The sequence below is a fragment of the Triticum urartu genome, chromosome 3 (genome assembly GCF_003073215.2).
Source record: "Triticum urartu cultivar G1812 chromosome 3, Tu2.1, whole genome shotgun sequence".
Classification (NCBI taxonomy): domain Eukaryota; kingdom Viridiplantae; phylum Streptophyta; class Magnoliopsida; order Poales; family Poaceae; genus Triticum; species Triticum urartu.
Window position 1 is genome coordinate 57,817,218 of NC_053024.1, and position 14,698 is coordinate 57,831,915.

Below are 14,698 nucleotides of genomic sequence, written 5' to 3' on the forward strand. Positions count from 1 at the left end.
AGTAGTGTAGGGAAAGGGGGCGCCCCCTTCCTTCCTTCTCCTTCTCCCTTCCCTTTTTCCTATTCCATGTGGGAGGTGGAATCCTACTTCGACTAGGGAGTCCTAGTAGGACTCCACACTTTGGGCGCGCCCTATGAGGGCCGACCTCCTCCCTCCATCCTTTATATACGTGGCCAGGGGGCACCCCATAGACACATAAGTTGATCATTGATCCCTTAGCCATGTGCGGTGCCCCCCTCCACCATAATCCACCTCGGTCATATCGTAGCGGTGCTTAGGCAAAGCGCTGTTCCGGTAGCATCATCATCACCGTCATCACGCCATCGTGCTGACGAAGCTCTCCCTCGACACTCAGCTGGATCGAGAGTTCGTGGGACATCACCGAGCTGAACGTGTGCAGATCGCGGAGATGTCATACTTTCGGTACTAGGATCGGTCGGATCATGAAGATGTACGACTCCATCAACCGCGTTGTCATAACGCTTCCGCTTACGGTCTATGAGGGTACGTGGACAACACCCTTACCCTCTCGTTGCTATGCATCACCATGATCTTGCGTGTGCGTAGGAAATTTTTTGAAATTACTGCTTTCGCCAACAAAAACTTGAAAACTTCACAACACAAAACTCAACAGGAAATCACATGAGCTCCATTAGTATAAGAAAATAAACCACCACTTTAAGGTACTGTAATGAACTCATTCTTTATTTATATTGGTGTTAAACCTACTCTATTCCAAATTCTCTATGGTTCATACCCCCTGATGCTAGCCATAGGTGCATCAAAAGAAGCAAAAAACACGCGAAAAACAGAATCTGTCAAAAACAGAACAGTCTGTAGCAATCGGGATGTTTTGTATACTTCTGTAACTCCAAAAATTCTTAAAAATTAGGAAGACCAGGATAATTTGTATATTGATCTACTTCAGTTGGAATTGGTATTTTATCGCTCTCTGGTAAAAAATCAAAATTATTTTCATGAGCGCATACTTTCTGTTTTTATCAGCAAGATCAAACAAAATAATCACCCAAGAAGATCGTAAAGGCTTTACTTGGTGCAAACAATAATTAAAATATAAAAAACACAATCATAACAGAAGCTAGATGAATTATTTATTAGTAAACATAAGCAAAAAAGCAAAGAACAAAAATAAAATTGGGTTGCCTCCCAACAAGCGCTTTTGTTTTAATCCATTAAGCTAGGCATTGATAATTTTAATGATGCTCACATGAAAGATAGTAATTGAAACACAAAGAGAGCATCATGTAGCATGTGAAAAACACATCTAATTCTAACATACTTCCTATGCATATGCATCTTATAAGCAAACAAATTATCAAGGAAAGCAAAAACTAGCATATGCAAGGAAGAAGAAAGAAACAAAAGCAATCTCAACATAACGAGAGGTAATTTTGTAACATGAAAATTTCTACAACCATATTTTCCTCTCTCATAATAATTACATGTAGGATCATAATAAAATTCAACAATATAACTATCACATAAATTTTTATCTTCATGATCCACATGCATGCAAAGTTGAAACTCTTCCAAAATAGTGGGATTATCATAAAAAAAAGTCATGACCTCTCTGAACCCACTTTTATCAAAAAATTCACAGGATTGAATATTCTCCAAATATGTGGGATCTAAAGTCGACACTCTTCCAAACCCACTTTCAATATAATTTCAAAGATTATTATCAATCTCATATTCATCATGGGGCTTAAATAAATTTTCAAGATTATAACAAGAATCACCCCAATCATGATCATTGCAACAAGTAGTGGACATAGCAAAACTAGCATCCCCAAGCTTAGGGTTTTGCATATTATCAGCACAATTGACATTAATAGAATTTTTGCAATCATGTTTTTCATTCAAAGATCTACCGTGAATCACTTCATAAAGCACGTCATCACAATTTTCAGATTCACAGATTTCAAGCAAAACCTCATAAAGATAATCTACTGCACATAACTCACTAGCAATTGGCTCATCATAATTGGATCTCTTAAAAAGATTAGCAAGTGGATGAGGATCCATAAACTTTTAGCAAGCGAAGATGCAAGCAAAAAAAGGCACATGGTAACACAAGATCGAACGGAAGAGGGGCGAAGCAAAGGCGAATCTTTTCAAAAATCGTTTTAGAAGTGGGGGAGAGGAAAACGAGAGGTGAATGGCAAATAATGTAATGCGAGGGAGAAGAGTTTATGATGGGTACTTGGTATGTCTTGACTTGGCGTAGATCTCCCCGGCAACGGCGCCAGAAATCCTTCTTGCTACCTCTTGAGCATGCGTTGGTTTTCCCTTGAAGAGGAAAGGGTGATGCAGCAAAGTAGCGTAAATATTTCCCTCAGTTTTTGAGAACCAAGGTATCAATCTAGTAGGAAACAACGCACAAGTCACCTAGTACTTGCACAAACAATCAAGAACCTTGCAACCAACGCAATAAAGGGGTTGTCAATCCCTTCACGGTCACTCGCAAAACTGAGATCTGATAAAGATAGTAAGATAAATATTTCTGGTATTTTTGTTGTATAGATTGGAAAGTAAAGATTGCAAAATAGTAAACGATATGCGATGTAAATAAAAGAGATGCAATATAATAAGAAAGAGACCCGGGGGCCATAGGTTTCACTAGTGGCTTCTCTCAAGATAACATGTATTACGGTGGGTGAACAAATTACTGTCGAGCAATTGATAGAAAAGCGCATAGTTATGAAGATATCTAAGGCAATGATTATGAATATAGGCATCACGTCCGTGTCTAGTAGACCAAAACGATTCTGCATCTACTACCATTACTCCACACATCGACCGCTATCCAGCATGCATCTAGAGTATTAAGTTCATAAGAACAGAGTAACGCATTAAGCAAGATGACATGATGTAGAGGGATAAACTCAATCAATATGATATAAACCCCATCTTTTTATCCTTGATGGCAACAATACAATACGTGCCTTGCTGCCCCTATTGTCACTGGGAAAGGACACCGCAAGATTGAACCCAAAGCTAAGTGCTTTTCCCATTTCAAGAAAGATAAATCTAGTAGGCCAAACTAAACCGATAATTCGAAGAGACTTGCAAAGATATCAAATCATGCATATAAGAATTCAGAGAAGAACCAAATAATATTCATAGATAATCAAGTTCATAAATCCACAATTCATCTGATCTCGACAAACACACTGCAAAAGAGTATTACATCGAATAGATATCCAAGAATATCGAGGAGAACTTTGTATTGAAGATCAAAGAGAGAGAAGAAGCCATCTAGCTAATAACTATGGACCCGAAGGTCTGTGGTAAACTACTCACACTTCATCGGAGAGGCTATGGTGTTGATGTAGAAGCCCTCCGTGATCGATTCCCCCTCCGGCAGATCGCCAGAAAAGGCCCCAAGATGGGATCTCACGGGTACAGAAGGTTGCGGCGGTGGAAAAGTGGTTTCATGGCTCCCTGGATGTTTTGAGGGTATAAGAGTATACATAGGCAAAAGAAGTAGGTCGGTGGAGCTCCGTGGGGTCCACGAGGGTGGGGGCATGCCTACCCCCTTGGGCACGCCTATCTTCAAACCCATACTAGTGCGATACCTATGGGAGTCAAATAAACACTGAGTCAAGGAACTTGATTCCATACTCTGCGGACTGTGGACCACGCCCAATCGCACGATCGGATACACACCCTTTTTCATGGTGTACGGCGCAGAGGCTGTCCTGCCCTGCGACATTATTCATGACTCACCTCGAGTGTGCATGTATGAAGAGATAGAAGCCGAGCTCGATTGGCAGGACGACCTAGACGGCCTAGAGGAGGAGCGCGATATTGCAAAAGCCTGTTCCGCATTCTATCAACAACAATCTCGGAGATACCAAAGTAGAGAAGTGTGGGCTAAGACGTATAATGTCGGTGAACTCGTTTTACACCTGATACGTCTCCAACGTATCTATAATTTTTGATTGTTACATGCTATTATATTATCTGTTTTGGATGTTTAATGGGATTTATTATGGACTTCTATATTATTTTTGGGACTAACCTATTAACCAAAGTCCTAGTGCAAATTGTTGTTTTTTTGCCTATTTCAGTGTTCGCAGAAAAGGAATATCAAACGGAACGAAACCTTCGCGAGGATCTTTTTTGGAACAAACGCAATCCAGGAGACTTTGAGTGGAGGTCAAGGAAGCAACGAGGCGGCCACGAGGTAGGGAGGCGCGCCCAAGGGGGTAGGCATGCCCCCCACCCTCATGGGCCCCACGGAGCTCCACCGACCTACTTCTTTTGCCTATGTATACTCTTATACCCTCAAAACATCCAGGGAGCCACGAAACCACTTTTCCACCGCCACAACCTTCTGTACCCGTGAGGTCCCATCTGGGGACCTTTTCCGGCGATATGCCGGAGGGGGATTCGATCACGGAGGGCTTCTACATCAACACCTTAGCCTCTCCGATGATGTGTGAGTAGTTTACCACAGACCTTCAGGTCCATAGTTATTAGCTAGATGGCTTCTTCTCTCTCTTTGGTTCTCAATACAAAGTTCTCCTCGATGTTCTTGGAGATCTATTCGATGTAATACATTTTGCGGTGTGTTTGCCGAGATTCAATGAATTGTGGGTTTATGATCAAGTTTATCTATGAACAATATTTGATTCTTCTCTGAATTCTTATATGCATGATTTGATATGTTTGCAAGTCTCCTCGAATTTTCGGTTTAGTTTGGCCTACTAGATTGATCTTTCTTGCAATGGGAGAAGTGCTTAGCTTTGGGTTCAATCTTGCAGTGCTCGATCCCAGTGATAGAAAGGGAACCAATGCGTATTGTGTTGTTGCCATCGAGGATAAAAATATGGGGTTTATATCATATTGATTGAGTTTATCCCTCTACATCATGTCACCTTGCCTAATGCGTTACTCTGTTCTTAGGAACTTAATACTCTAGATGCATGCTGGATAGCGGTCGATGTGTGAAGTAATAGTAGTAGATGCATAATCGTTTCGGTCTACTTGACATGGACATGATGCCTATGTTTATGATCATGCCTAGATATTCTCATAACTATGCGCTTTTCTATCAATTGCTCGGCAGTAACTTGTTCACCCGCCGTAATATTTTCTATCTTGAGAGAAGCCACTAATGAAACCTATGGCCCCTGGGTCAATTTTACATCATATTAGTTTCCCGTCAACTTGCCAATTTTTGTTGTCATTTATTTTGCAATCTTTACTTTCCAATCTATACAACAAAAATACCAAAAAATATTTATCTTATTATCTTTATCAGATCTCACTTTTGCAAGTGGTCGTGAAGGGATTGACAACCCCTTTATCGCGTTGGTTGCAAGGTTCTTAATTGTTTGTGCAGGTACTAGGCGACTTGCATGTAGTGTCCTACTGGATTGATACATTGGTTCTAAAAAATTGAGGGAAATACTTATGCTACTTTGTTGCATCACCCTTTCCTCTTCAAGGGAAAACTAATGCATGCTCAAGAGGTAGCAAGAAGGATTTCTGGCACCGTTGCCGGGGAGATCTATGCTCAAGTCAAGACATACCAAGTACCCATCACAAACTCTTATCCCTTGCATTACATTATTTGCCATTTGCCTCTCGTTTTCCTCTCCCCCACTTCACCTTTGCCGTTTTATTCGCCCTTTTTCCGTTCGTCTCTTTTCGCTTGCCTCTTGTTTGCTTGTGTGTTCGATTGATTGTTTGTCACGATGGCTCAAGATAATACTAAATTATGTGACTTTTCCGATACCAACAATAATGATTTTATTAGCACTCCGATTGCTCCTACTACCGATGCTGAATCTTGTGAAATCAATACTGTTCTGTTGAATCTTGTTATGAAAGGTCAATTTTCTGGCCTTCCTAGTGAAGATGCCGCTACCCATCTAAACAGCTTCGTTGATTTGTGTGATATGCAAAGGAAGAAATATTTGGATAATGATATTGTTAAATTGAAGCTATTTTCGTTTTCGCTTAGAGATCGTGCTAAAACTTGGTTCTCTTCTTTGCCTAAAAATAGTATTGATTCATGGAATAAGTGCAAAGATGCTTTTATCTCTAAGTATTTTCCTCCCACTAAGATCATCTCTCTTAGAAACGATATTATGAATTTTAAGCAACTTGAGCATGAGCATGTTGCACAATCTTGGGAGAGGATGAAATTAATGATACGTAATTGCCCTACACATGGTTTGAATTTATGGATGATTATACAATTTTTTTATGCTGGATTGAATTTTGCTTCTAGAAATCTTTTAGATTCGGCCGTGGGAGGCACTTTTATGGAAATCACTTTGGGAGAAGCTACTAAACTCCTAGATAATATTATGGTTAATTATTCTCAATGGCACACCGAAAGATCTACTAGTAAAAAGGTTCACGCTATAGAAGAAATTAATGTTTTGAGTGGAAAGATGGATGAACTTATGAAATTGTTTGCTAATAAGAGCCTTTCTTCTGATCCTAATGATATGCCTTTGTCTACTTTGATTGAGAATAATAATGAATCTATGGATGTGAATTTTGTTCGTAGGAACAATTTTGGTAACAACGCTTACAGAGGAAACTTTAATCCTAGGTCGTTTCCTAGTAATTCCTCTACTAACTATGGTAATTCCTACAACAACTCTTATGGAAATTTTAATAAGATGCCCTCTGATTTTGAGACTAGTGTTAAGGAATTTATGATTTCGCAAAAGAATTTCAATGCTTTGCTTGAAAAAAATTTGCATAAGATTGATGAGTTGGCTAGGAACGTGGATAGAATTTCTCTTGATGTTGATTCTTTGAAACTTAGATCTATTCCACCTAAGCATGATATCAATGAGTCTCTCAAAGCCATGATAATTTCCATTGATGAGTGCAAAGAAAGAACCGCTAGGATGCGTGCCAAAAAGATTGCTTTATCAAAGCATGTTCTTCTAGTTTTCACGATAATAAGGATGAAGATCTAAAAGTGATTGATGTGTCTCCTATTAAATCTTTGTTTTTCAATATGAATCTTGATAATGATGGGACTGGAGATGAGTCAACTTTAGCTAAAAGGCGTCCCAATGATTCGGAGTTTTTAGATCTTGATGCAAAAATTGGTAAAAGTGGGATTGAAGAGGTCAAAACTTTACATATCAATGAACCCACTATTTTGGATTTCAAGGAATTTAATTATGATAATTTATATTTGATAGATTGTATCTCCTTGTTGCAATCCATGTTAAATTCTCCTCATGCTTATGATCAAAACAAAGCTTTTACTAAACATATCGTTGATGCTTTAATGCAATCTTATGAAGAAAAACTTGAATTAGAAGTTTCTATCCCTAGAAAACTTTATGATGAGTGGGAACCTACTATTAATATTAAGATTAAAGATCATGAATGATATGCTTTATGTGATTTGGGTGCTAGTGTTTCCATGATTCCAAAAACTTTGTGTGATGTGTTAGGTTTTCGTGAATTTGATGATTGTTCTTTAAATTTGCATCTTGCGGATTCCACCATTAAGAAACCTATGGGAAGGATTAATGATGTTCTTATTGTTGAAATAGGAATTATGTCCCGTAGATTTCATCGTTCTTGATATAGATTGCAATCCTACATGTCCTATTATTCTTGGTAGACATTTCCTTAGATAGATTGGTGCAATTATTGACATGAAAGAAGGAAATATTAGATTCCAATTTCCGTTAAGGAAAGGCATGGAACACTTCCCTAGAAATAAAATTAAATTACCTTATGAATCAATTATGAGAGCCACTTATGGATTGCATACCAAAGATGACAATACTTAGGTCTATTCTTGTTTTTATGCCTAGCTAGGGGCGTTAAACGATAACGCTTGTTGGGAGGCAACCCAATTTTAATTTTGTTCCTTGACTTTTGTTCCTATTTAGTAATAACTAAATCATATATCCTATGTTATGATTGTGTTTTTTATGTTTTAATTAGTGTTTGTGCCAAGTAAAGCCTTTAGGATCTTCTTGGGTGATTGTTATTTGATCTTGCTGAAAAAAACAGAAAGTATGCGCTCACGAGAATAATTTTCATTTTTTACCAAAGAGCGATAAAATACCAATTCCAACTTTAGTAGATAAATATAAAAATTATTTAGGACGTCCTAATTTTTCAGAATTTTTGGAGTTACATAAGTATTCGGAACCTACAGATTACTACAGACTGTTCTGTTTTTGGCAGATTCTGTTTTTTGTGTGTTGTTTGCTTATTTTGATGAATCTATGGCTAGTATCGGGGGTATGAACCATAGAGAAGTTGGAATACAGTAGGTTTAACACCAATATAAGTAAATAATGAGTTCATTACAGTACCTTATGAAGGAAATATGCCCTAGAGGCAATAATAAAGTTATTATTTATTTCCTTATATCATGATAAAGGTTTATCATTCATGCTAGAATTGTATTAACCGGAAACATAATACATGTGTGAATACATAGACAAACAGAGAGTCACTAGTATGCCTCTACTTTACTAGCTCGTTAATCAAAGATGGTTATGTTTCCTAACCATGGACAAAGAGTTGTCATTTGATTAATGGAATCACATCATTAGTTGAATGATCTGATTAACATGACCCATTCCATTAGCTTAGCACCCGATCGTTTAGTATGTTGCTATTGCTTTCTTCATGACTTATACATGTTCCTATGACTATGAGATTATGTAACTCCCGTGTGCCGGAGGAACACTTTGTGTGCTACCAAACGTCACAACGTAACTGGGTGATTATAAAGGTGCTCTGCAGGTGTATCCAAAGGTACATGTTGGGTTGACGTATGTCGAGATTAGGATTTGTCACTCCGATCGTCGGAGAGGTATCTCTGGGCCCTCTCGGTAATGCACATCACTTAATCATTGCAAGCATTGCAACTAATGAGTTAGTTGCGGGATGATGTATTACGGAACGAGTAAAGAGACTTGCAGGTAACGAGATTGAACTAGGTATTGGATACCGACGATCGAATCTCGGGCAAGTAACATACCGATGACAAAGGGAGCAACGTATGTTGTTATGCGGTCTGACCGATAAAGATCTTCGTAGAATATGTAGGAGCCAATATGGGCATCCAGGTCCCGCTATTGGTTATTGACCGGAGACGTGTCTCGGTCATGTCTACATTGTTCTCGAACCCGTAGGGTCCGCACGCTTAAGGTTTCAATGACAGTTATATTATGAGTTTATATGTTTTGATGTACCGAAGGTTGTTCGGAGTCCCGGATGTGATCACGGACATGATGAGGAGTCTCGAAATGGTCGAGACATAAAGATTGATATATTGGAAGCCTATGTTTGGATATCGAAAGTGTTCCGGGTGAAATCGGGATTTTACCGGAGTACCGGGAGGTTACCGGAACCCCCCGGGAGATATATGGGCCTTAGTGGGCCTTAGTGGAAAAGAGAAGAGGCAGCCAGAGATGGGCCGCGCGCCCCTCCCCTCCCTTGGTCCGAATAGGACAAGGAGAGGGGGCCAGCCCCCCTTCCTCTTTTCCCCCCTCCGCGAATCCTATTCCAACTAGGATTGGGGGGGGGGGAATCCTACTCCCGGAGGGAGTAGGACTCCTCCTGGCGCGCCACCTCTAGGCCGGCCGCACCCCCCCCCCCTTGAGCCTTTATATACGGAGGCAGGGGCACCCCCTAGACACACAAGTTGATCCACGTGATCATATTCTTAGCCGTGTGCGGCGCCCCCTGCCACCATAGTCCTCGATAATATTGTAGCGGTGCTTAGGCGAAGCCCTGCGACAGTAGTACATCAAGATCGTCACCACGCCGTCGTGCTGACGGAACTCTTCCCCGACACTTTGCTGGATCGGAGTCCGGGGATCGTCATCGAGCTGAACGTGTGCTAGAACTCGGAGGTGCCGTAGTTTCGGTGCTTGATCGGTCGGGCCGTGGAGACGTACGACTACATCAACCAAACGCTTCCGTCGTTGATCTACAAGGGTACGTAGATCACACTCTCCCCTCTCGTTGCTATGCATCACCATGATCTTGCGTGTGCGTAGGATTTTTTTTGAAATTACTATGTTCCCCAATACCTTAAAGTGGTGGTTTGTTTTCTTATACTAACGGAGCTCATGAGATTTTCTGTTGAGTTTTGTGTTGTGAAGTTTTCAAGTTTTTGGGTAAAGATTTGATGGATTTCGGAACAAGGAGTGGCAAGAGCCTAAGCTTGGGGATGCCCAAGGCACCCCAAGGTAAAATTCAAGGACAACCAAAATCCTAAGCTTGGGGATGCCCCAGAAGGCATCCCCTCTTTCGTCTTCGTCTATCGATAACTTTACTTGAGGCTATATTTTTATTCACCACATGATATGTGTTTTGCTTTGGACGTCTTGTATGATTTGAGTCTTTGCTTTTTAGTTTACTACAATCATCCTTGTTGTACACACCTTTTGGAGAGACACACATGAATCGGAATTTATTAGAATACTCTATGTGCTTCACTTATATCTTCTGAGCTAGATAATTTTGCTCTAGTGCTTCACTTATACCTCTTTAGAGCACGGTGGTGGTTTTATTTTATAGAAATTATTGATCTCTCATGCTTCACTTATATTATTTTGAGAGTCTTTTAGAACAGCATGGTACTTTTCTTTGGCTATAAAATTAGTCCTAATATAATAGGCATCCAGGATGGGTATAATAAAAACTTCCATATAGAGTGCATTAAATACTATGAGCAGTTTGATGCTTGATAGTTGTAGTGAGATATAAAGGTGGTAATATTAGAGTTGTGCTAGTTGAGTAATTGTGAAATTTAGAAAAACTTGTATTGAAGTTGGCAAGTCCTGTAGCATGCACATATGGTAAATGTTGTGTGAAAAATTTGAAGCATGAGGTGTTCTTTGATTGCTTTCCTTATGAGTGGCGGTCGGGGATGAGCGATGGTCTTTTCCTACCAATATATCCCCCTAAGAGCATGCGTGTAGTGCTTGGTTTTGATGACTTGTAGATTTTTGCAATAAGTATGTGAGTTCTTTATGACTAATATTGAGTCCATGGATTATACACACTCTCACCTTCCATCATTGCTAGCCTCTTCGGTACCGTGCATTGCCCTTTCTCACCTCGAGAGTTGGTGCAAAATTCGCCGGTGCATCCAAACCCCGTGATATGATATGCTCTATCACACATAAACCTCCTTATATCTTCCTCAAAACAGCCACCGTACCTACCTATTATGGCATTTCCATAGCCATTCCGAGATATATTGCCATGCAACTTTCCACCATTCTGTTTATTATGACACGCTCCATCATTGTCATATTGCTTTGTATGATCATGTAGTTGACATCGTATTTGTGGCAAATCCACCTTCATAATTCTTTCATACATGTCACTCTTGATTCATTGCACATCCCGGTACACCGCCGGAGGCATTCACATAGAGTCATATTTTTGTTCTAAGTATCGAGTTGTAATTCTTGAGTTGTAAGTAAATAAAAGTGTGATGATTTTCATTATTAGAGCATTGTCCCATGTGAGGAAAGGATGGTGGAGACTATGATTCCCCCACAAGTCGGGATGAGATTCCAGACGAAAAAAAGGAGGCCATAAAAAAAGATAAAAAAGGTCCAAACAAAAAATGAGAGAAAAAGATAGAAGGGGCAATGTTACTATCCTTTTTCCACACTTGTGCTTCAAAGTAGCACCATGATCTTCATGATAGAGAGTGTCGGTGTCAAAACCGGCGGATCTCGGGTAGGGGGTCCCGAACTGTGCGTCTAAGGCAGATGGTAACATGAGGTAGGAGACACGATGTTTTACCCAGGTTCGGGCCCTCTTGATGGAGGTAAAACCCTACGTCATGCTTGATTTATTCTTGATAATATGAGTAGTACAAGAGTTGATCTACCACGAGATCGGAGAGGCTAAACCCTAGAAGCTAGCCTATGGTATGATTGTATGTTGTCCTACAGACTAAAACCCTCCGGTTTATATAGACACCGGAGGGGGCTAGGGTTACACAAGGTCGGTTACAAAGGAGGAGATATACATATCTGTATTGCCTAGCTTGCCTTCGACGCCAAGTAGAGTCCCATACGGACACGGGACGAAGTCTTCAATCTCGTATCTTCATAGTCCAACAGTCCGGCCAAAGGATATAGTCCGACCGTCCGGAGACCCCCTAATCCAGGACTCCCTCAGAGAGTCTCCTATATTGTCACTTTCATATACTAGTGGAAATTTTTCGTTATAGAACTTGGCTTGTATATTCCAGTGATGGGCTTCCTCAAAATGCCCTAGGTCTTCGTGAGCAAGGAAGTTGGATGCACACCCACTTAGTTTCTTTTGTTGAGGTTTCATTTATTTATAGCTCTAGTGCATCCGTTGCATGGCAATCCCTACTCCTTGCATTGACATCAATTGATGGGCATCTCCATAGCCTGTTGATTAGCCGCGTCAATGTGAGACTTTCTCCTTTTTTGTCTTCTCACACAACCTCCATCATCATATTCTATTTCACCCATAGTGATATGTCCATGGCTCGCACTCATATATTGCGTGAAAGTTGAAAGAGTTTGAAAAGGCTAAGTATGAAACAATTGCTTGGCTTGTCATCGGGGTTGTGCATGATGGGAGCATTTTATGTGACGAAAATGAAGCATGGCCAAACTATATGATTTTGTAGGGATAAGCTTTCTTTGGCTATATTATTTTGATAAGACATAATTGCTTGGTTAGCATGCTTGAAGTATTATTATTTTTATGTCAACATTAAACTTCTGTCTAGAATCTTTTGGATCTAAACATTCATGCCACAATAAAGAGAATTATATTGAAAATTATGTTAGATAGCATTCCACATCAAAATTTCTGTTTTTATCATTTACCTACTCAAGGACGAGCAGGAATTAAGCTTGGGGATGCTTGATACATCTCCAACATATCTATAATTTTTGATTGTTCCATGCTATTATATTATTTGTTTTGGATGTTTAATGGGCTTTATTATGCACTTTTATATTATTTTTGGGACTAACCTAATAACCGAAGGCCCAGTGCAAATTGCTGTTTTTTTGCCTATTTCAGTGTTTTGTAGAAAAGGAATATCAAACGGAATCCAAACGGAACGAAACCTTCGCGAGGATCTTTTTTGGAACAAACGCAATCCAAGAGACTTGGAGTGGAGGTCAAGGAAACAACGAGGCGGCCACGGGGTAGGGAGGCACGCCCAGGGGGGTAGGCGCGCCCCCACCCTTTGTGGGCCCCACGGAGCTCCACCGACCTACTTCTTTCGCCTATATATACACTTATACCCTGAAAACATTCAGGGGAGCCACGAAACCACTTTTCCACTGCCGCAACCTTCTGTACCCGTGAGATCCCATCTGGGGACCTTTTCCGGCAATCTGCTGGAGGGGGATTCGATCACGGAGGGCTTCTACATCAACACCTTAGCCTCTCCGATGATGTGTGAGTAGTTTACCACAGACCTTCGGGTCCATAGTTATTAGCTAGATGGCTTCTTCTCTCTCTTTGGTTCTCAATACAAAGTTCTCCTCGATGTTCTTGGAGATCTATTCGATGTAATACTTTTTGCGGTGTGTTTGCTGAGATCCGATGAATTGTGGGTTTATGATCAAGTTTATCTATGAACAATATTTGATTCTTCTCTAAATTCTTATATGCATGATTTGATATCTTTGCAAGTCTCATTGAATTTTTGGTTTAGTTTGGCCTACTAGATTGATCTTTCTCGCAATGGGAGAAATGCTTAGTTTTGGATTCAATCTTGCGATGCTCGATCCAGTGACAGAAAGGGAACCTACACGTATTGTATTGTTGCCATCGAGGATAAAAAGATGGGGTTTATATCATATTGCTTGAGTTTATTCCTCTACATCATGTCATCTTGCCTAATGCGTTACTCTGTTCTTATGAACTTAATACTCTAGATGCATGCTGGATAGCGGTTGATGTGTGGAGTAATAGTAGTACATGCAGAATCGTTTCGGTCTACTTGACACGGACGTGATGCATATGTTTATGATCATGCCTAGATATTCTCATAACTATGCGTTTTTCTATCAATTGCTCGGCGGTAATTTGTTCACCCACCGTAATATTTGCTATCTTAAGAGAAGTCACTAGTGAAACCTATGGCCCCCGGGTCAATTTTACATCATATTAGTTTCCCGTCAACTTGCCAATTTCTGTCGCTGTTTATTTTGCAATCTTTACTTTCCAATCTATACAACAAAAATACCAAAAATATTTATCTTATTATCTGTATCATGTCTCACTTTTGCACCGTGAAGGGACTGACAACCCCTTTATCGTGTTGGTTGCAAGGTTCTTAATTGGTTGTGCGGGTATTAGGCGACTTGCGTGTAGTCTCCTACTGGATTGATACCTTGGTTCTAAAAAAGCGAGGGAAATACTTACGCTACTTTGTTGCATCACCCTTTCCTCTTTAAGGGAAAATCAACGCATGCTCAAGAGGTAGCAACGCCTCCCAGAGAAGAAGAATGACAAGCTCAAACCAAAATAGGAGGGCCCCTTCATTATAAATGAAGTTCTCACTGGAGGGGCCTATCACTTTCGTAATGCATCGGATAATCGCCTAGAGCCGAATCCGTGGAACGCTGCTCGGCTCCAAAGATTCTACGCATAAGTTCGGTCATACTTCTATTTCATTCTTTTTTCTCCTCTTCATTTT